The sequence below is a fragment of the Haliaeetus albicilla genome, chromosome 2 (assembly GCF_947461875.1).
Source record: "Haliaeetus albicilla chromosome 2, bHalAlb1.1, whole genome shotgun sequence".
Classification (NCBI taxonomy): Eukaryota; Metazoa; Chordata; class Aves; order Accipitriformes; family Accipitridae; genus Haliaeetus; species Haliaeetus albicilla.
The window spans coordinates 9,653,364-9,677,606 of NC_091484.1; the positions used below are offsets into that span (position 1 = coordinate 9,653,364).

The 24,243-nt window shown below is 38.1% G+C and overlaps 1 protein-coding gene across 2 annotated transcripts in view; it reads right to left on the minus strand.

Annotated features, from left to right (window-relative positions):
• Window positions 1–24,243, minus strand: part of PTPN1 (protein tyrosine phosphatase non-receptor type 1) — a 48,061-nt gene that overhangs the window by 20,451 nt on the left and 3,367 nt on the right. The window contains exon 1 of one of the 2 annotated variants that reach the window (XM_069805405.1): window positions 12,850–13,181. The exons of the other annotated variant lie outside the window; for it this stretch is intronic. The gene's annotated coding sequence lies outside the window, so the exon portion shown is untranslated. Of the gene's footprint in view, window positions 1–12,849; window positions 13,182–24,243 lie in introns of those variants that run through there. 2 annotated transcript variants of the gene reach the window in all.

Below are 24,243 nucleotides of genomic sequence, written 5' to 3' on the forward strand. Positions count from 1 at the left end.
TTCCTAATATCCAACCTAAATCTCCCTCACCGCAACTTGAGGCCATTTCCTCTCGTCCTATCTCCAGCCACCTGACAGAAGAGACCAACACCCACCTCACTACAACCCCCCTTCAGGTAGTTGTAGGGAGCGATAAGGTCTCCCCTCAGCCTCCTCTTCTCCAGACTCAACAGCCCCAGCTCCCTCAGCCGCTCCTCATAAGACTTGTGCTCCAGGCCCCTCGCCAACTTGGTTGCCCTTCTCTGGACATGTTGCAGCAACTCAAGGTCTTTCCCGTAGTGAGGGGCCCAAAACTGAACACGGGACTCGAGGTGCGGCCTCACCAGTGCCCAGTACAGGGGAACAACCACCTCCCTGCTCCTGCTGGCCACACTATTTCTGATGCAGGCCAGGATGCCGTTGGCCTTCTTGGCCACCTGGGCACGCTGCTGGCTCATATTCAGCCGCTGCCAACCAGCACCCCCAGGTCTTTCTCTGCCGGGCAGCTTTCCAGCCACTCTTCCCCAAGCCCGTAGTGCTGCATGGGGTTGCTGTGACCCAAGTGCAGGACCTGGCAATAGTACTACAAGCTCTCCATGCTGGAGAAGGCAGACTCATTCAAAGCATGGAATTAGTATGCTATGAGGAACTTGAACCCAGTGATGTCAGGAGAACTGAAGTCAGTGGATGAACACAGGGATTGCTAAAGTTACTAAACACCTTCTTGAATCACTCTCATAGTCACACTGTAGAGATCCTGTCATTTAAAAAGGAAGCTCGACATTTCATTTAAAAGGTCGTGCAATATAAAACTTTAAAGAGGAAGGGCTAGAACTGAAGTCAGTTTTCCAAAGTCAAATGCTTCTGGTTTTGAGCATGAGTCATTCCATGCCACTCATCTCCTGGTTTTAAGTCCTATACCCTGTGCAAATACCCCCAAAAACTTCAGGGGTGGAAAGAGGAAGTCTGCTGAAGCGCTGTTCTTCAAACGGAAACTTCTTGTAGCTGTAATGTGCAGTAGTGACTGGAATAAGAAATTATTTAGTGCTTTACAGGAGAAGGTTGCTCAGTTGCATGAATGGGTTCCACTTGGCCTGACAACATCACATTTCCTGCCACAAAGAAAGGACACAGAACATAAAGGCAGATGGCTGTGCTGTTCAGACAAAAGGGATCAGTCCCACAAGCACAGCCTTACTTTCCAGAGTCCTACAGATGTTCATCAGGAAGAGGTGCTCATGGTGGCTCAGCGCCTTTTCCCAAAGCCTTCTGCACCAGAACAACCAACCCTTCCTCCCTTCCCCCTGCCAGAAACCTAACATTAGTGATTCACTCTGTAGCCCACAGCCCTTTCTTTCCATTCCTCCCAGCCTTCAAAAAATTACCCTCAATTCAGCCTCCTAATGTGTAACTACTCTGGAGTCGTTGGTCTGTCAATTCCCCCTTTGCTCAGTAAGTATTTTCTGCAAACTTTCCTACTTGTCCTAGCCACTGGTACTCTGCACTACACTATAGTTGCCATATGTAAACTCTTAGCACAACAGCATATTTGACTATACTTTTCCCATCTTATTCAGACACCACCGGGAGATTAAGAAAGAGGCGATGTACCCCAAAATCCTCAAGTAAGTATTAGGTAAGACCACATGAGGAGGCATTCATGACATCAGTCATTCAAGCACACTGCAATGTTGCACAGATTTGCATGTCAGTGTTTCCAGAAAAGAAACTAAACATCCAGTCTAAAGGCCTTCAGATTCAACAGAAAGGCTCCTGGAGAACTTTGCAGCAGGATCACATTATTTTGTTACACCATACTCTGGAGTAGCTCAGACTAAGAGATAATGATATACTGTCATTTAAACAGTTCTGTTCCTACGGGAAGCAGCAATTGCCAAGATCTTATCATGGGCTGCAGAAGTGCACAGTAATCTATCTACTGAGGCAGTCACATTAAGGAAAGCAATTCACAAGTATATAAAGACTTAAATAAAAAAGTAATTTTAGCTTAAGAGCTTAAAAAAAAGAGAATATTTCCTCTTAAAGCTAGCACTGAAAAAAAATTACATTGCTGTAAAAGGTTGAAAAGTAAAAAAAAAAAAAAAAATTTACTGTAAAGTCAAGTGAAAGCTGCTGTTTTCTGAGATGTCATTACAGGCCGATTTCAGAATGGAAATAACCCTACAGTTATATGAGGTGGCAAAAATCCGTACAGAAGACCACAAGAAAAACAGGTAGTACTAAGGGATCCACAATAAACAGCTACTTTACACAAATGAGAAAAGGTCTTCAGATTCAGTGTGTCAGGGAGCAAACTGAGGCATTGAGCAGCAGTGAACTGACTCCTCAACAAAGGAACCTTGCTAAGATATAAAGCATACATAGATCAACTGTTCATTCAACTCACTTTGACAAGGAAGATTGGATTTCTTATCCTATATTACACTTTACATCAGGATATTTGGACAGGGACAAGAAATAAGGATGTAACTTGTAGGTAACAAGAAGGTAACCTAAAGATTGGATAAATGAACAGACAATTGCATCACATAATATTAATCTTAACAACAAGCTGCAGAATTTTAGCCAGATAAATGAAATAAATGTAGATTTTAATACCCTTTTAAAACATTTTATCTAGTCTCTCAGTTTTGCTTTCAAGTAAAATATAGTAGTATTGATTTGCTTATTAATGTCCCTCAAAAAAGCCAGTTGCCTGGTATGCTGAGCTTCTTCCTGAAGTCCAAGTAGCACGGAGAGAGAGAAAGCGATAGGCTTGTTTAAAGTTCAACAACACTATTACATGAGTTTAAAAAAAACAAACAAACAAACACAAAACCCCAAAAAAGCCCCCACAAAAAAACCCCACACACTTGCAACATGGTTTTCCTAGAAAGCTCCTTGCTCATTCAGCACTACATGGGCAATCTGGAACAGGTTGTAGCAATGCAGCGTAAGCAGTGTTTCTGACACTAGTCAACTGGTTGTAGGCACCGAAATAACCCCCCAGGAGAATGTAAACTAGGCATGATTACGTTATTAAATCATATCAGCAAGTGGGAAAGCGTACTAATTTTTTCTGGGCCCATGTTTACTGCAGCTAGCAAGTATTATAGATTGTTTCCTCACCACCGACTAGTTTCAACATGCCTAACCGTAGAAATTCAAGAATTATGAAAGCAAATCCTGCAGTACTTCATTGTACCCACTTCATCATGGTAGATAACTGAACACTGTAAATGCTCAATTAAACACATGCCCCTGAACGGTTCTTACAACTTGGGTATGTACTTCCACAAGGGAGAAAGCCATAGATTTGTGTCATTTCCAAATTTTAATAGTATATTTATTTTGCATGTTGTCAAAAGGAAGAGATCGTTGTAGAATAAATCATTGCAATTCTGCAGAACTCAGCTGTTCAGGTTCTTGTATTGTTTCAATGTCATTATCTGCAATGAGTAAAAACTGATTTTTTTAATTCTGATTTTATTTTAGGGTTGCAGCAGAGCCAGAGCAATCAAAGATCTAAACTCTAATATTAGGTTAAAGAATTACATGAGCCTTCTCAAATTTCAGTAAGTTCAAAATACAGTTTGTCCTTGAAATTTATGACCCATAACAGAAGAAGTTCAGAGTAGCTGGCAGGAACACTCTACTGCTGTTTTGTAGCCATGTCCTCACTGCCAAAACAGGAAACAACTGAATGAAGGGTCAGTATAAGAAAACAACCGAAGTTCCCTTCTTCTTCACATCCCTCTCTATTTTTCCTCCCAGATATTCAATCTGCTCCAGAAGTGCATCTTAGACATTATTGGAAGGATAGCAACTTTTGAGAAGATGAAATGGCTTTTTCTTGACAGCTGTTGTGCAAAAGAAAAGCTTTGCTGTCTGTATCATCAAACAAAGTCAGTGCCAGGAAATAAACCACAGTCTCATTAAAGTGTCAAGAGGTTCTAACTCAGTTACTCTTCTATAAGAAAAATAATCACGGAGATGAGATCCAGGTCTTGATTTGTCCGAACATTAGAGGTCTCCAGATGGAGAGTTTTGGTTTAACCTTATCTCAAATAGAATGGTGCATCTGACAGCCCAGATATCAACATAACTCCTAAAGGAATTTAGTCTGTGTAGCAAATCCAGACCTTAATTTGTTTGCAGTATGGGTTTTGTGTGAGTTTAAAAATGTGTAATTCCTGGCCTGTAGGGTATTCCAGGCTTCATAAACTGACAACCGTGGTTATAAACAGAGTCCTCCTTTCCTAGTTACCTAATATTTTCATTCTAACATCTCGCAAGCCACCTAAGAGCACTATAGTTTTACAGAGCTACCACAAAAAAACCAAAACCAAACCCAAAAAACAACAAGGTAAAGACCATGTGTGTAGACTTTGTAAGCTTCAGGAAGGGTGGGGAGGGGAGAAAAAAAAGACATAAAAACTTTAAGTACTAGAAGGTGAGGGAGGGATGAGAAAAGCTTCTTCTCACACCTTTTCACAGCAAAACCGGATCACTGTGCTGCATAACGAAGATATTTTCTAGATGTTAGACAAGCTGCAAATGACAAGCTGCAAATTGGAAACAAAAGGACAAGAGATGCCTTTGGAACGACTGCAGATAGTTTACAGTTTCTCAAGGGGATGTCTGACTTCTTAAAATAGGAACCATGGAATGACTTCTTATTTATACTCAGAATCCTCTACTATCTTTCAGAGATACTACATACAGTGTTAATAACCTCAGTTAATGTTAAGAGAGCAAGACTGTACTATTGCCCCAAATTCCTACATAATCCATTATTACCATTTAACCTTAAGATAAATGAGCTCATTTGATTAAAAAAAAATTAGATAATAAAATGTAAGGCTCTTGCTTTTGAGCACCCCTTTTTCAGTAAGATTCACAAAGTGATACAGCGACTTTCAAGCCATCTGCATCAACATCACTCCTTGCTCACTGTTTCATCATTTGTACAGGTGCACTGTTCACTTTCATGGTCAGAAGTTACTAATATTTTAAGCTAGGTATTTCTGCCCCCCCCCCCCCCCCCCAATTCCCTTAAAATTATGCAAATATTTTCAAACACATGCTAGACTTTCAAGTATTTAAATTCATTTGTATGGATCTCAGAAAGCAGCTCAGGTTATTATACCAATTTGAACATCAGTGTATTAACACCGATTAACATACACTGAACACTGAAGTTCAGTATTAGAAGTTCAATGTATAAATACAGAAAGCCTGACTCATTTATAAAGCTCAGTGTTCTGCACAGAAAAAAAAAACCAACAGTCTTCTTAAAAGGTTTGAGATAATCTTTTGTTTAAACAATCTCAAGGATTGTGCTAGAACAAGGGCAGATGACTTCAGATGAAAGCTAATTAGCCTGGTTTGCACAGTGAATACCACTAGTAACAGCTAGCACTCATGTATGAATTTCCAACTTTATTTAAAATTTAGTATCTGACTTATAGAAATAATTTCTTTTGTAAAAATCCACAATAAAACTGAGATTTGAAACTTCCTAACAGCTGTCTCACAGCAGCCAATTGACACTACATCGGTCAGTAACCAGAGTCCTATTTAGTAAAAGATAGTAGAAGGCAATGCCACATTCAGCAAGGCCTTTGACACTGTCTCTCATGGCATACTCCTTGAGAAGCTGGAGTCTCGTGGCCTGGATAAGTGCACCCTTCACTGGGTGAAAAACGGGCTGGCTGGCCGGGCCCAGAGGGTTGTGGTGAATGGGGTGAAATCCAGTTGGCGGCAGGTCACAAGTGGTGTTCCTCAGGGCTCGGTGTTAGGCCCCGTTCTGTTTAATATCTTTATCGATGATTTGGACGAGGGGATCGAGGGCACCCTCAGCAAGTTTGCAGACGACACCAAGTTGGGAGGCAGGGTCGACCTGCTTGAGGGTAGGGAGGCCCTACAGAGAGATCCGGACAGGCTGGATCGGTGGGCTGAGGCCAATCGTGTGAGGTTCAACAAGGCCAAGTGCCGGGTCCTGCACCTGGGTCACGGCAACCCCATGCAGCGCTACGGGCTTGGGGAAGAGTGGCTGGAAAGCTGCCCGGCAGAGAAAGACCTGGGGGTGCTGGTTGGCAGCTGGCTGAATATGAGCCAGCAGCGTGCCCAGGTGGCCAAGAAGGCCAACGGCATCCTGGCCTGCATCAGAAATAGTGTGGCCAGCAGGAGCAGGGAGGTGGTTGTTCCCCTGTACTGGGCACTGGTGAGGCCGCACCTCGAGTCCCGTGTTCAGTTTTGGGCCCCTCACTACGGGAAAGACCTTGAGTTGCTGCAACATGTCCAGAGAAGGGCAACCAAGTTGGCGAGGGGCCTGGAGCACAAGTCTTATGAGGAGCGGCTGAGGGAGCTGGGGCTGTTGAGTCTGGAGAAGAGGAGGCTGAGGGGAGACCTTATCGCTCCCTACAACTACCTGAAGGGGGGTTGTAGTGAGGTGGGTGTTGGTCTCTTCTGTCAGGTGGCTGGAGATAGGACGAGAGGAAATGGCCTCAAGTTGCGGTGAGGGAGATTTAGGTTGGATATTAGGAAAATTTTTTTTACTGAGAGGGTTGTCAGACATTGGAATAGGCTGCCCAGGAAAGTGGTTGAGTCACCATCCCTGGAGATACTAAAAAAGCGCGTAGATGGGGTACTCCAGAACATGGTTTAGTGGGCATGGATGATGGTTGGACTCGATGATCTTAAAGGTCTTTTCCAACCTAAATGATTCTATGATTCTATGACATGGTATAATCTGTAACAGTTTTATCCAAAAAAACCCTTTGGTAGAAGGATAAAGTATTTTTTATGTAACAGGCATTTAATCAAGCTATGAAAACCTACTTCATCTTTAGTTACAATCAGCAAACTAAAATCTCGATTTTGCTCTGAATTTAACCAGCTAATTTGGTGGATGAAATCCCTAAGTCTTAACAGAAGAAAAACAGAGACAGAAGGAATAAACTCAAGTATTATCCTTTAAGCTTTTCACTCTGTTTCAGGTGGTGGTTCTTTACCTGTCATGACTGACATATGGATAAGCCTATTCTTGGAGCCCTGCAAACAGGTTATTCCACCAGGCAGTAGCCAATTTATCTTCAGAAGATCAAGAAAAGGTACTGAAATAAAGGTAGGAAAACAGTGAGAATTCTTGTTCTAGATAAGCACAAACCAGTTGTAAACTTCATCACCATTACAGGAAATACCCAGAATCATTCTTATTCAGAATTAAATTTCACCTTTTTAAAAAAACAAACAAACCTTCAAGAATAAGAAAAAAAGGCTTTATTATTTTCAGTCATTTCAAGTGATGTCTGAAAAAAAAAAAAATCACTCATGCTCTGTTAATATCAGAAGTTTCACTTTGGGCAGAAATCAATATGCAGAAAGTGAATCAGTCAAGCCTGACTTCCTGTACATTGATTTCAGCACATTGAAACAAGCACATTTAAAATCCTGAAGCAGAATAATGTTCCTGTAAACGAACACAGGCACATAGTTCCATTTAATAACTTACCATCCTCTCCCTTCACACAGAAGGCACATATGATTTGATCTATATAGGTACAGGGCATCAGAGCATGTGCTCTGGTGCAGGGACAAGAAGTTGCTAATAATTATACTCCTAATTCCTGTCAGCTGTATGACAACAGTAGTAAGCAATGAAAATCATTACCAGACCCTGTCTGAAACTGTCTTTTCCTCCCTCCTCCAGGTGTCCACTCTGACAAACTGTCTCCTTCATTTTGATAAATACAACAAAAAGTCACCTGTGGGTTTATGGGCTGTAGGTTTGTTTGTTGGGGTAGGCTGAGTGTTTTTTAAATCGTCTTTCCTAACAAAACTACAGTTGCTAACTTCTTGTCATGTATTTAAGACTTACTCACATGTTAAAAAAAAAAATATCTATATCTAAGAGATCCTTTAACTGAATTACTGTTTCAGAATTTAAACTTGGCCTGGCATCTGAATTGACAACAATGAAGTACTTTGGATCCAACTGGCATTCTGCAATCAGACCCACTTCCATCACTACTATGACCTGAATGCCCTCATCAGGCAACAGATTCAAGGTCTTATCAGTTAAAAGCTGAACAGATCTTTATGGATTCTTTTTCCTTATTTCCCATTTTTTACTCCAATGTATGTGTCTGCTCCAAGACTTCTAGTTCTGAACACATCCTGCTCTTCTACTTACTTGGACACGCTGGCATATTGCCCACTAAAAAGAATATGAATTTTCAGAGTATCTGGCATTTTTATTACTACTGTTAACAAGGAATTTGAGAGGCTTCTAAGGTACTAGGTATTGTACCAATATAGAAGGACAATACAATCTTCTGCCTAAAGAGAGACTCCAGGCAGTTGTTTAGTATTGGACATACTGTCACTGTTTAAGGCCCTCTAAATCAGTTGGGGAGACTATTAACATACTCATCTAATGAACTGTAACAGAACTACTACAATTACCAAAGGACCTAGAGCATCCAAACAGAACAAGTTCTGTGGTCTTGATGAGTGGTATCACACTTGCCAAGTTTGAAAGCAAGCAGCCCTGCATATTTGAGGATGAGTCTTCCTACTAAGACTCGATTAAGTTTTTTAAAGAGACTTCTTTTTAGATTAAAACATATACTTCACATTCACTGAACTACAAACGAAACTTGTCTGTGGTATTTGTGTCCTTTCACCTTTTCCTGGAAAGTATGTTGACTAAAAGCCAAACAAACAGCACAGCACTTTAGCTGCTTAATAGACAAACACTGCAGTCATTTCGCTCAGGACAAATATTTTAAAAAAACAAAATAAGATTACAACTTTTTTTTTTTTTTAAAGGAACACCAACATTCGTGCATTTATCTTAACAGCAGTTTAAACTTACACAATTGCAGAACTACCATAGCATTATTTTTAATCCTTCTGTAGATGACATGAGTTAAACACATCCAGATTACTAACTGGTATCTTAAAAATATTGGTCACATTAACTGAAGACTAGTCAAGTCCAGTATTCCCTATCTGCAGCAATACATGCTCATCAATAACATGCAGAACTTCTTAAAATTACAGAGCTGTCAAAAAGAAAAAGGCAGGCTACAATTCCCAAGGGATCTTAATTTTGTCAAGGTCGTTTTCAAATTAAGATACCACATGTGAGACAGATCTAACTGTCTAGCATACACCACAACTAGAAGTTACCTGTGAAAAACAAAGTCAGCATTAGAACAACATTTTAGCAAGCCACTGCTCTTAAGTTTAAAGATGCAGTTCCACCACAATGTACGTTTCCACAACACGGCCCATACAAGAAGCTCACATAGTCACTTTCCTGATGTGCTTTTGAAATTACTCATGAAAGCACATAACACAAATCAGCTTCCTAACAAAAGGGCGATTCCCCAGACGTTCCAATTGGTATGATACATGTATCACGTTCCCCCCCTCCAGGGAAAGGCAATTTTGCTATGAAGCCAGAGCACAGAAGTTGACAGCACAGAGTATGAGCCCACTACTAAACAGGAGGCCTGTCCTGAGAGAGTATCTTAAGGAAAGTGACAAAGTGTTTATAAAGTATTCCCAAAACACCAACCACAAATAAGCTGGGAACACAACCTCACCAACTAATTAGCCTGCCCTCTTCTCCCTGATTGAAGCTAATTATGTAGCATCCATGAAGCATCAGGGATTTTAGTTAGCAGTAAGGCCATGAAGTGGCCCTAAGGGACAGGTAAAGTACCTACAAAATACGCAAGACCTTAGCAACAGTTGTGATGTGGGTAAAACTGCCATCTACTACAAAGTCATCATCTCTCCTAAATCTATCATTTTGCCTATCCAGCAGAGATAAAAAAATTTATTTGCCAAGCTTTGGGGTATTTTGTAGTTCTAATCCTCAAGGCAATCCTAACAAGTCAGAGAAAGAAAAGCTGTTTTCTTAAACAGTCTCCTAGTGGCAAAGTTGTTGGTTTGGGTTTTTTTTTTTTTTCAGAGTTTGATTTTATACCCGTACGCTTAGGACCATGACAATTGCCTGGAAGGAATCTGATTCCCTGAATAAGATCACAAGGATTTTTAACTCTGGATTCGGCAAATAGGAACATGCTTTTTACAGTTTTCAGCTTGTTCTGCAGCACTACTTTCTGTTGTAGATGGATGATGAGGTTCAAATAAGAAAAACCATACATTTGTCTCGAATCGTGCCATATTTACATTAAAGTGGTGGTCATCCAGTTACTAGTAATGCAGATGAAAGACAGCTTACAAATACTACTTGAAAACAGGAAATAAGATGACCTCAGAGATTTTGGTGGGTGCTCAAAATGAGTATTAAAAACTAAGTGGAATGAGAGATGGCTACACAGAGACAATTTGATCAAAAGCAAAATATTCGCCAATGTCAGAGAGGTCTTAGAGCACTAGATGTGCCTGGAAACAGAAAGTCTGAGCTTTTAAAGACCTCCAGAGTTGTTCTTATATTTACTTCTCAAGCTCTTTACAAATTCAACAACTTGACTTGGCACCTTACAATACCTCCTAGAAACCACAGTCAATGCAATGAGTAACAGGGAAAGCAGGAGAGTTTGTACACTATGAGACTTATCATAATTCATTTTTGTTATGCTGTTAACACGACATTAGAATGTGCATGCAAAGGGAAAAGATAGGCTCTATGTAAGAATACATACACACAAGTTTACAAGTTCATTAGAGACTTAAAGCTACAAAAATAGCCTTTAGGACTCACAAAGGAAAATATACATTTTTTCACATCACTGCTATTGTCCTTTGGAAGCCCTAATGTCAAGTTTGTTGTTGTTGTTGGCATTACATTCCAAAATAAACATTTATGTCAACTTGCACTGCTAAACCATTAAAAGGTTTCAATGAGAAAGAGACAGGCCTTTATGCTAGACTAGTGATTTTGATCTACCCTACCTCTTCCGAACAGTCAGTTGTGTCCTCCCTCAAGAGTAGTGCAAATGCACCAGTTAAGGAAGTCACCCATTGAAGGCAGTCGGAAGACACCTCTTGGTTGCTATTATGGATGCTACTTGTGTTCTCCAAGCAGATTAGTTTTCATCTGCAATGCTCAAACTCATTAGGTTTCTAACTTAGGAGTCAATGTTTCTCACTACCATTTTAGGAATCCAACCACTTCGCTGTAATGCTCTTGGGTTGACAGCTGTGTCGGAACAACTATATATTTCTCCTTTCAGAAGGGAGGCTATTTCTCTGAGCAATTTTTTTAGGCTGTTGTAGGAATGCTTTTGTCTTCCCTGGTCCCCAGAGGCAAGGGAAGAAGGTTTTAGATTAGCTCCCCTACCCCATCATTAGCACTACAGAAAAAAGAATTGTCATTGGAAGTGGACATCAATCAGAGCCATGGGAGCCAGGCCTGGAAACCATGCATTTCCTTTACATTTTTGGTAAGAAAATGTTTCTAAATACAAAAGCAATTCTAGATTAATTGTCAATGGCCTATTTTCCATGATGACACAAAACCAGAAACAAAAGGATTACTACTTAGGAATCAGAACTTCTGGAGTTTGCCTAGTTTTTATATTCTTGATTTGAGTTGGTCTGAAAGTCTCTTACCATCATGAAAAACAGAAGCGAAAACAGGATTTTATGAAGACAGGATTAATTTGCAAGCATCATTTTCTGCACCCAATACTGACTAAAACTAAACTCAGATCTTATCTACTGTAATTCAGAGGATAAAGTAAGCAAGCTATTGGTGTTAACAAGCAAATAGGAATTTAAACAGTTTTTCTAAGACTTAATTCTTATCTCAAGTTAAACTTGTTATAATATATGCCTTTAGAAAGTACAGTCAGTTAAAGCAGTTTTAGACACCAGCTTGCCATATGTTATGTTAAAATTAGACTGACTTCTTTTTTTAAAAAAAGCAACAAATTTATGCATGAAGCATGTCTATTCAGTACACACAGATTTTGAGGAATGCTTTTGCTTATCCAGTAATCTTTGCAGAAAGTACCAAATAAAGCTTATTAGAAAAAAGAAACCAGTTCAGAAGGTAATTCTGAAGTTAATCTTGACAATATCTCATAGAACAGTAAACACTTTACACAAAGTAAGCTCCACCAGCATTGTTTTCCAAATTTTTATTAGTGCAGTTATTTCATAGTCTGCAGAAGTACAGTTAACTGCAATGATTTTTAGGTTTCAGGATAGAATTTATAGTAATTTTTACAGGATCTGTACAATGATCGTATCTCAAGGATGAACAAAAAAAATCATTCTGAATGCAAACAACAGCACGCACAAAATTCTTGCATAATGGAGAAAGACTACTTTCTTGGAGGGCAAGAAAAGGGGGAAAAGGTATGCTAGGCAGACTATAAGTAAACAACTTACAGAAAACTACAATTACTTCATTCCAGAGCTCATGCCTCTCCCTCTGAGGAAGCTTTCAGTTTGAATTCATACAAGTCATAGACATGATTTTAGTGTAACACATCCCACATGCCACCTGAAGTGTTCCATTGTGTCTATATATTCACACTGTTTGTTTGATTTAAAAAGTAACGGACTGGTTGCACTAAAAATGTTTATTGTACCTAGTCTGTCAGTGTGATAAATACACAATATAATTTTTAAAAGTAATAACATGGGTACCATTGAGAACTAGAGACATTATAAGCTGGCTAAAAATAGTAATTTGAATTCCTAGCTTAGTCAGCTTGGCAGAAACAGCTGTGTTCACTGTAACCTCTAATTAGTTTGCATATTATAAGACTTCCAAAGGTTATTTCCCTCTCAGAAACCTACTAAATTAGCCTTCACAGCACAATACTGTTACCATACCAAATGCAACAGCAACAGATTATTCAGACTTTAGAGACTTACCACTATTTTTTCTGTAATGTTTCATTTATAAAGGCATATATTCTTATTTGATAAGGTAAAGGCAATCTCCTCTCTATCTGGAGCATCAGAAGAGCCTGTCTTGAAAGGAAAAGAAAAGGTCCAGTTCATAGCTGCTTGCTTATGAACATGTACTCCGTGTTTAAAGAGCTCTGAACTCTATTTTCAGTAATCATTGCACAAAAGTGTTCACGTAGCTCCTGTATCTACTCAGCAACAAAAGCATGAAACAGATAGACTTGAACATAGTCCCCAAACACAACACACCAAAACCGCCATGCAGGTGTTATGTGAGCCCTCTGTGTTTTAGAAATAGTGACCTACAGGTTGGTATTTTGGAGCCATTTTTATTCAGATGATGGAAGAAATGCATTAGAAATCAAAGGGGGTTTTTTTAGCCAATTTAATACTGTATCTTGGCCACACAGCCCAAGTTTCTGCTACATAATCTTCTGAATACATTACATTACATAGGTGAGACTTTCAAAGTGTTGACTGTCCCACCAACAGTCAAAATATCATTGAATTTACATGGCAGAAGTAGTGGCAAGCCAATGTTGAACATGCTTGAATATGAATTAATGTCAGATTTTAAAATTAAAACATAGTTGGCTCTACATGTACCAGATTCTCTGCAGAAACAGGTATATCAGTGATGAAGAATGAAAGATGAGGAGCAACATGCATTATCACAGTGTGTTTAGAATTGGCATTCACAAAATAAGTCATATTTAAGCCATCATGTTTTTGGTTTATATGTATTATGTCAGTTATTTTATTAGTATTTTAATAAACAAGAAAGTAAGAGAATAATTTCTTGAAACATTCTTTTATTGGTGAAAGCATATTTTTAAATCTACTTTTTCTAGAGACAACTATGAAAAACTATCGTAACATAAAAATCTGTGTTAAAACTTTAAAAGAACAAGTAAAGCAATACCAGTAAATGTTTAATATGAAAAAGAAAGGACTCAGTTCTAACACAAGTAAACTCTGTTCATTATTTTGAAAAACCAAGCAACTGCAGTCAGAGTTTAAAGCAATTTTTTTCTCTCATGGCTAAGGGACGTCACTCTGCATAAATTATTTCATTCACATTGGATACTCCAATAATCTAAAAGCTAAATAAAACTTTCTAATATATTTGCAAATGTTAAGGGAATAAAGTCACATCATGATGACGATGTAGCACATATTCAGACCATGTCAGTATTATTTTTGTATTTAGAATACTATGGGACAGGCAACAGCCATATTTCCAACTTTCTACTAATTCCACCAAAATCTCAAAGTTATGAGCTCGTTTGTAGAGGAAGTACTAAAACACAGAAGAAAGGAAGTGGCAGGAATTGTTAAATAGGAAGTTGTGAACTCTGCATTACCCATTTAAAAAAAAAAAGAAAAAATAAATATACATCTTATTTAGTGGTAAACTTCATTTCCTTGAAGATGTTTGTACCATACGTTGTTTTACTGGCTTTCCTGAGATGCAATTTTTAAGTTAAAAGTGTGAGGGGGATTACTAGATTTATTTAGTATCAAGAAACCCTGTTCATTCAAAACGATGAACCATATGTTACAACAGGTACCAGCTCCAAAATGTAAGTGGGTTGCCCTCCTGCATTCTGTTTCTTCCCTACAAATTAGGGTATAATACAAAATCCCAGCAAGTTCTAATCTATGGCATAAAAATGCTTCACTCTGTTGGCCATTAGTAAGAACACAGGCAGTAGAACTAAGCATACAAAGCATACTCATTACACTATTATGAAAAGCTTTTTACCATTTCTAACATAATGAGATTCAAGTTTAAAGAGAATGTACAATTAACAGGATTGCACAAACCACGTTCATGCCTCTGCATGCAAAGAAAGGCCAAACTTGAGCTTTGCTCCTACAACAGAACGAGCAAATAGTCATGCTTTTAGTAGCCATGTTTTTCAGCATACTGCCCAAATCTGAATTTGGGAACTTTAAGAAGCTGTAACTGCTTAACTACCATTCCCAGAAAGAAGTTACAAGTATGCTGTCTTAAACTAATTTCAAGAAAGACTTTTGGACTGAAATTTGAAGAAACACAATGGATTACAAATTCACATGAACAGCTTGTTTCAGTTGGGATCTGTTTAACATGGCTGTTGCTGTTATAATCACAGATGCCCACTTCACTGTACTTATAATATTCAAATTTGGAAAGGAAAATTTTAGTGATGATTAAAAGCATACTGAATTCATTGAATGGTGCAACCTACGGGTTGCCAAGCTACTGCAATGCACACAAAAACCTGCTGAGAACAAACAGTACTGCTGAAAACAGATGTTAGATAAAGCAGAATTAGGATACTCCTGTTTTCTCACATGACTGTCATAATACATGTGTAGGAAACCAGTGTAAGCTAAGCTAGTTTTATACTAAAGCTTACAGCTTTCTAAACCTGAGATGATCAGCTCACAATCTGTGGACCAAATACAGTTTTGGGGATAAGTGAAACACTAATGCCATTTCCCCTATCCCCACAAATACAAGCCTACACATTTGTTTACCTGACCATATGACTGTCAGGTCATGTAAGGGCTGAACAGGCCACATGACAAAGGCACAAGCATGTTGGTTGATGACTGGGACAGAACAGACCATCCAGCCTTCACATGGCTCCAGGACAGAATGGTTGGGCACCTCTGTTCTACGCCAAGGTTTAACAGAAGAAGTTGCACTTAAATCTACTTCCAGAGTAGTAAACTCTTCTAAGACAAAAAGAGAAAAATCAATACTTTTTTGGAGAGAGAAACTTAACCCTTAAATGCTGACAGCAGAGATGTAATGTGACATTCAGAGAAGTTAAGCTACTTAGATCTGAGGTAGGTTTCTGAGCACTTTGCTTTACTAGCTGCCCTTCACACACAAATAATAATGCATATTAAGTCTTTAGTCACAATGGATATCGATACTGCATTTTACTTACCATAAGCATAGTTTCTAGTGTGTGTTAGCATTTAGTTTTCACACAACAAAGGTGAATAAAAGTATGTCTTCAGAAAAGACAATGTGTAAGAAAATCTACCTATGGTCAATAAGCCTGAGAACTTCCTGTGGAAAGATATGACCCCTCCCTTAACGCAAAGGCAGCCATACCTTAAATGCTAAAATTTACTCTATATGTTATTATTTCTCCAAGTTGCACAGCAATACTTTAAGACACTGATGGAACCAATCCTGCGTTACTATAGATTGTTTTAACTCTCATTGCACTGAGAGCGAGCTTTCACCTCCAGCTGTGCAGGTCATATTCTCCCCATCTGAAAGCAACCGAGAGTTTAAAAAACAAATGTCAGTTTTAAACAGGCACATCACATAACGAAGATGAGCTTTCACAGACATCCTAACGCAGGACAGATTAGCACTCTGCACTTCAGTACATGAAAAAGACTGCAAAACTCGACAAGCTAGGCCTTCAAAGGACTATTTAATCTTCCCCATGCTAATGAAACAGATTTGTGAGTGAAAGTAAGTTGCATGGATCAGATGAGATAAACAGTTTTGCCACTTTGTGCACCTACTAATACTGCTAGTTTAAAATAATTCACTCTGAGAACACCAACTGATTTAGCAAAGCCAAGCAACTATCATAACTTCTACCTCTACAATGACAGCGTGTTCTCTGGAAATGCACCACTCCTATTACTCCTCTTTTACAGCCCAGACACAGGGCTGTACCTAACACACCCCACCCCACAGCTCCACTAGACTCTTGCTCATCTTGTTCTACTTCCTGTCAGCTAGAGACAGTTATCAATCTTAGCCACCAAATTATAAAGCATGCGTAGTTATCTCAAAGAACACTTATGGAAAAAAAAGTACGAAATGCAGTAACTTCCAAACATCTTTAAAAATCCCTTCACTCCTATCACATCCCTTGCCATTCCCCTGCCCCACAAAAGACCATTACACTGAAGGCTTCTGAGCACTGATCCACAAATAAAGGTTATCAACCATTAGAATCACACGCAAGTGCCTCCTCTTACATAAACAGTGCTGAGGGAAAAGCATTTTCACTACAAGATTGGATTATTTTTCTCTAAGTATTCCAAGACACAATTTTGCATGTAGAGACATAGTTTTATATGGAGAACACATTGTTAGCAAAGACTTTAGTACAAGAAAACCCTAAAGATGTACACATTATTACATGAAAACAATAAATGTTTGAGTGCTTGCTCCTAACTAGGTAGCAACATTAACTTATTTAGCTACTCTTAAAAAGATAATAAGTACATAACAGTTTTACCACCCAAAATCCCCACTTCATGTGGCAGAGAACTTAGCAGACACAACAGCAAATAAGAGATTTCCTACTGTCAGTCAGCTGCAGAAAAGTAGCCTGTACACTGGACTGTATAAAGCAATCAAATAAAGGCTATCATAATAGACTCATTCCTAACAGAGGTTCTGAGTGGTAAGCTTTCCACATATTATAAACAAGAAATCAATGACAAATAAGGCATAAGTCAGTAGCTTCCATGAAGTCTTTCTGCTCTGCCTGCTTCTTGACAAGCTTTAAAAAGACGTGTAAGATTAGACCTCTCTCCACTAATGCTCTCATGTCGGCTAATAAATCCAGTAACTTAGCAGCTGTAAAGATTTTACATATTTTCAACCTCCTGTTCCAGTCTTTCACTGCTACTGAAAACAAGATGAGTCTGATGGACACAGAACAAACAAGCTCCAGAACCTTGGGGTACCCCCTGAAAACAGCCCTATTCCTGAGCCTGCCTCCAGAGAGGACAGCTGATGGCCTCAGGATTTTGAGCCTCAGGCTGTTTAGACCCTCCCTTTCCCGAAGAGAAAACCACCCATGCTCACCACCCACCTCTGCTTGCCTCTACCAAGCAGAGCCAGACTGCCACACGCTCTTTCATAGTTGAGCTGTCTGTTAACAGGTGTCAGTTATCAGAGTGATTGTTAGAAGAACCGAAACCAATTGCTATCTAAAGGGAAATTATTAATGAGCCATCCATGTAATATTGCTCACTGGCAAATCAAACAAACAACCCTCCCAACTCAAAATTGCATTTTTCAATAAACTACCAATTCAGCCACAGCTGATATTGTAATATGCAAGGACAAAAAGGATGAGTTTGTTGGTTAACAACACATGTTGTCCTTCACACATTTACTATACTAGTTTTGAAACAGTACAAGGGCAGATCTGCTCTGGTCATGAAACACTTCAGGCCAATTCTGAGGAAGATATCAATACTGGAAGGAAAACATTGTACAAGATTCTTGTTCGTGTCATCCTACAGACACTGCTGGGCACTGCACAGTTCTAGGTAGCAATTGCGATTCAATGTGAAAATTCTCTGTTGTCAGAAGTTGAAGAGACAAGTGACAATGTTTATTCCCTTTACAGTTTTAATTAAATCGGAAAGCAACAAAAACATTTCCCAGAGTTGTGTAGCTGTCCACTCCCCCATCCTTTGCTGGTTAAAACTCTCCCCATTTTTCTTCCATTTCTGGAAATATTCAGAAAATTTCTAAAATGTGTGTATATGTATTTTGGCTGTTTAATAAGTTATGTAGTATTTTTCCAGCTCTTGCTCCAATGACCCACCCTCTCCTTCTTTCCAAAAGAAGTTCCTCTTACTAAAACTTCTTGCTTGTGTCAGAGTTCTGTTTTTCCAGTAGCCCCCATCTTTAGTCACTTATGCCTGCGCAACGCAGAGCAAGGATGTACAATTCTACACAAGGGTGGCAGAGTTTTAGCCCTGCTTCAAGCAGCTGCAATGACTGTAAAGAAGACAGTGGAAAAAATAGGCCCTACACAGTATAATGGAATCGAGATCTTCTGAACTAGTATGGGTTATTTTTCCTGTCAGAAAAGGAAGTATACTCTTCCTTAGTCAAAAATGCATTTTTAAAATAGATTTCACATTTTACTTCCTGTGATCACATTAAAAGGTCACACTGTTTATGCTACTGTAACCTGTTACTGTGGGATTAGAAATGATATAAACAAGCAATTCTCATTCAAATGTGCGCAAGGGAAGAAGGTTATGAGAACATTCCTCTTTATGTGTAGACCACTTGTTCCAAATAAATATAAAGAATCTGAGAAACAGAGTGTCTTTTGTAGAATAGCTCACAGCATCAAGTACTTGATGAATCAAGCACTTCACAGAAGCAGCATAAAATTCTGGGAACTTGAGATACAAGAAAAAGCACCTGAAAGATCACAAACAGAACAGTTACTTTAAGTTCAAAATACTGCTATTTAGTAGAATTTTTAACAATAATTTTTTTTTGTACAAAAGTATAGCGAGCTTTCTTCCCAGAGGGGATAGTTTCCTCTCTGCCTGCAGCAAGATCTGCGTAGCTCCACAGTTGCCACTGGTACAGCATGGAAGTTTTTCTATAATTGCATATACTGGCAGAATGCAAAACTTGCTTGGCTCTTGCTTTATTTCCTATTTCTACTTATGTAGAAACTGTTTTAAACTTCTTCTAAGTACAGGAAAAGGACTGCACCACATGATTTAAATCTGATTCAACAATCTCTTAAACAGTTGGTGAGACAAGTAAATCTTCCTCGTCATTGATCTCTTCATCCTCATGAAGACGTGACACTGAAGGTGACTTTCTACCCCTTGAACCATGTGTTCCCAAAGCATCCACAACAACCAAGAGCTGAGAGAACTATGGAACTACTTAAAGGCCTGGATCCTAACACAGAAGGAAACAAGATGTCCTATATACAAAGTAGAAATCCAGTTTCAGTCCCTAACAATGGAAACAGGCCTCTGAAATGGGCCTTTAATGTATCAGTATGCTACTTAAGTAAATCCAGTATGAGATTAAGCAGAAAGGTTTTTTTATCTCTCTACTTTCTTTCATGAAAGATATGCCCAACTAGGAAGCAGGACTGTCCAAATATTTTTTCATTCATTTAATTAACAAAACAGCAACTAAATAAGGTACATGTTCAGTATCAGTGATACCAAAAAAATTCTGCTTAAAAGAATAGTATAATTTATCATGCCAACAAGGACAGGTAGGAGACAACAAGAGAGTATACATTAAAAACAAAAGCTATCAGAAAAAAACAAAACACACACACAGAATTTGGGATGAATCACATCTGACTTAGTGTTAATGGTAAATATTTTGATTTGAAAAAAATAGAGACTCTGGCTACAATGGTTAAAAACACAGATCTCTTAAGTAAGCTGGCTGTATTTATGCTGCTTCCACAAGTAGTTGCCCTTTACCAACTCATTACTCCACTATTTATGAATGTAAAGCCAACAACTTATGGAAATAATGTGTTTATCAGTCCATATCCTAGGATAAAGTATTGTGCAAGGTGAAAGCATATGGAAACAGAACCTACAGAATTAGAAATAAGAAAAATATTAATTAAAAACCTTTCCAAAAGTTTCATGTTATGCTAGCTCATTTTCCTTCCCAACAAGGACATCAGATTTTCCACTACTGTCCTGTGAACCTTTTTTCTTAAATGTAGAAAGCACAAACCCAATTTGAAAGTAGATCAGCTATCACTATTAGCAGAATCACATGAATTTCCAAGAATCATTTTTATCACTTTTTCTTAGTATAATATGACAGGCAAGCTGTTGAATCTTAGCTGTGTTTTGCGTGGGTGAGAGAAAAAGCACATCTAAATTCACAAGGTTTGGTAGAAAATGAATTGGCATTTGTACTACATGATCTACAAAGGGAACACACAAAGGCATTTTGATGCTGTATCATAGTGCCTCTCCCAGCCAAACCAGCAAGGGCATGTCTACTGGCACTAGAAAGATAAACAAAAAAATGTTTCTTGTGCAAATCAACATGAAACAAGTTGACCAATGACAATTAAAAAAAACCAACACTCAATAGTAAGTGCTGTAAACATCAAAGCTTACAGATCAGATCAAGTTTATATTATTAATTACGAACATTGCAGAGAATCTGTTTCTATATTTTCATAAACTTGCTTCTTTTAGGAAAAAATGCACACGTTCACTAGGGCTGCTTTCCTCCGACAGTGATGCTGTACACACTTACAGAGGTGCAGATACAAACATTCTAGTCTAATATTTTAAAAATGAAGTTTTAAATTTATGTAATTCTGTAAAATGTCTGAACACTGACAGCACTTCAGATCAGCACTGAAGATGATACAAAACCTTAGGCAATCCTCTAATGTTTGTCATGTATCTCAGTTTATACTAACCTTTTTCCAAATCAGTATTCCAGAAATAAGCAGAATTAAGTAAACTTTAATATGAAATCCTGCACTCGGGAACATTCTAACTAACCACGCCAGCTAAGGGGTTAGGGGTTTTTTGTTTGTTTTGTGACTTTGTTAGGTTTATGGCACAATATTAAAATCTCAAGTATTTATCAATTTGTTGTTAATAAGCCTTCTACTTAACTCGCATTTGGAAAAACTTTCACTCTATGCAGAGAACTTATCCCTTCCACTGCTGGACAAGAGGCCTCTCTTTCAAAAGAGAAGAACAAAATTGCCAGCAAGACTATGGTCACAGGAGAAAATCCTCCTGTGATGCTGAATTGTCTGAAGCATTACAGGAGCTGAGCTTTTTGTCACACAGTGCTAACCTAATTTGCAGGTACTTAAAAAAAACCAAAAGCACAAACCCCAAAACCCTACTAGAAAACTACTTAATATATTATTAGTAACAGAATACTGATACTGTATGCAAGTTTTTGGTTCCTTTCCTTCTGTGTTACAAAAGGCATGAAAGTAATTTTGTGTTTAAAAAAAAAAAAAGCAGCTAACACTTTATTGAATATATATCTCATTTTGCATATGGGGAGACTAAAGAAAAAACTAGTTTATTTGACTATGGGAAAACAAATTCAGTGACATTATCTGGTGGCTGAAACAACCCACCCAATTCTCACATTCACTGGAGTACAAGCAATAGCATGACTTGAAGCTTTTACCCCTTTTTATAATTTTTTTTCTTTTTTTAGTTTGTAAACTCTTTTCTTCTCCATTTTCTTTTCATTAAAAGATGTCCACTTTGAATCATGCATGAATTCTGAATTTTAAGGAATCGGTTATTATCCTCAGATATTTAATGAGGCTAAATTCACAATCCAAATAGATTATTATGTCATGCTAGTGACACTGATCTAAAACCTGAGAATTCAGATATTTACAAGAAAGTAGCAGTGGTATTTCAGTGTAAAACACAGCTTAGAAAGTCTCAGCTAAAGAGAACCCTTGGAGAAAGTCCATTTGCAAAGCAAGTATTAGAAGAAAAAATTTCATTTAAATGTTTATTTAACTATAGGATGAACCGTTAATTCAAACCTACCCAGAATATTTATAAAGTTACTTTAGTTTCAAAAATACTTGGTCTACCACTACCACATTTTATTCTCTACTTACGAGGGCTATTTCTACTTGAATTTAACATCATAATGTTGGCCATATGCCAACACTGCATTCCCCTTAACTGTCAGTTTCCTTCTATATATGTACCCTTAGAGCAGACAGAGAAAGAAAGAGGAGTAAGTCACATGTGGAAGAACACACTAAAACCGTAAAAACCTTCTGAAGATGCTCAGAAGCAGGTATAGTGCTGTCTGCATGTTGTGTGATTTCTACATTTTTAGCACATTATATCCCCTTAATAGTAAGCCATAACAGGCTCAATTTTTCAATGTTCTACTTACAGCAATGCTATCGCAGAAGATTTGGATTCAAGTACTTAGATTTTAAACTCTGAAAAACAAGCAAAACTAAGCAGCTAAGTAGCCCCATATAATGGGTCTTGCACAATCTCACATTTGCCATCAGTAGACACAATTGGTCTTGATCTGAAAGTGTTAGTAGTATAACTAACCAATGCAGCAGAGTGCCCTGAAACATTCTCAATATCACAAAATGTACTATCACTTGCAATTGAAAGTAAACTCCTGGTTCTCACAGAGAGGATATTGACTTTGCAAGACACAGAGACTTAGCTACTTCATCATTGTTAGCCTCTCCCACACTTGTATCAAGATTCAGTGGCTGTATAGCACTGGAAAACATGGAATGTCTTTAGCTGTACCAAATGAAAAAAGAGACTCCCTGCAACTATCAGTTCTAAACTAGCTTTCCATAACCAGAGCCAATTAAGCTAAGCCTCGAATGAATCAACATAGCATGAACTAAGAAGTGGCAAGGCATGCATGCAGAGACCTGCATTTTCAAGTAGCAAGAACTGGCAGAATAGAGCACAAAGATGCATTTATAATAAGTCATGCTCACGCCACAGTTTATCTGCTGCAAAGAAGTTTAAAGTGTTTGAGCACCAGAGCAAAAGAGTAACCCAAATGCTTATAGACTGCAGCAGCACAACATCTCAACTCTCACTGCAGCTTCTAAACCGAAAACACTAGTAGAACTTCCTGTTCATTTACTTTAAATACACAACACAACCACACTATTGTAAGTCTACAGGGTCAACCGTTTCACAGTTTACTTTCAACATTAAAATCTGTCTACATATTCTACAAATATTTTTCCAGAGACAGTGAATATATAAAAACTTCCCATGCCTTTTCTCTCTTGACAGAGAGATATCCAAAATGTCCACGATAGCCTTCTATCTTCCTCCCATAATCTGGGTAAAGCTTATTAACTTTCATAATCTGTAGTATTTTAGTTTAGCTCAAGAGAGGTTTGAAAAAAAAGGAACATTCATGTTAATATTAGTTTAAAATACCCTCAAAAATTAATAAACTGGGAACAGTTATGTGTCTCTTACAGGCCTCAAATTGAACTGTAACTACACTTCAGCTTTCCAGAGCACACGCAGAAGTATAGTTAGTTCTTCCAAACGTATTTGAGAATCTAGACTACACCCAGTTCTTTCTTATTTTATATTCTACTGACTACAAAAATTAGAAAAGAGTGCATATTTTAGTTTAATTTTGCTACCTTCACATGGAAAACTCTGTATGAGCTGTTCCCATAGGTGTTTCTGTAAAACCAAGTGTCAGGTCTGCGTCCATCCATATTGTATCTGATCTCTAGTCGAATGGTAGATCAGTAAATAATTCAGAGGTATCTTTACTTCTACTGATAAACACATCAAAGTTAGTATCATTAGCCAACATACTAAAGTCAACATATCTAGTTTATATAAACACAAGAAGTAACTCTACCTGTATTTGAGGTTTGTGTTTTTAAGATAATATCTCATTCTATCACCATGTGTAAGAAGTTAGAAATTAAATACCTCCTAAAATTCTGAAACACTTCTGCATATAAAATTATTATGAAAATCTGATACCACACTCACTGTGAGCAAATGAAAAGTCAATGTTCCTTTGATATTCTAGACAAATAT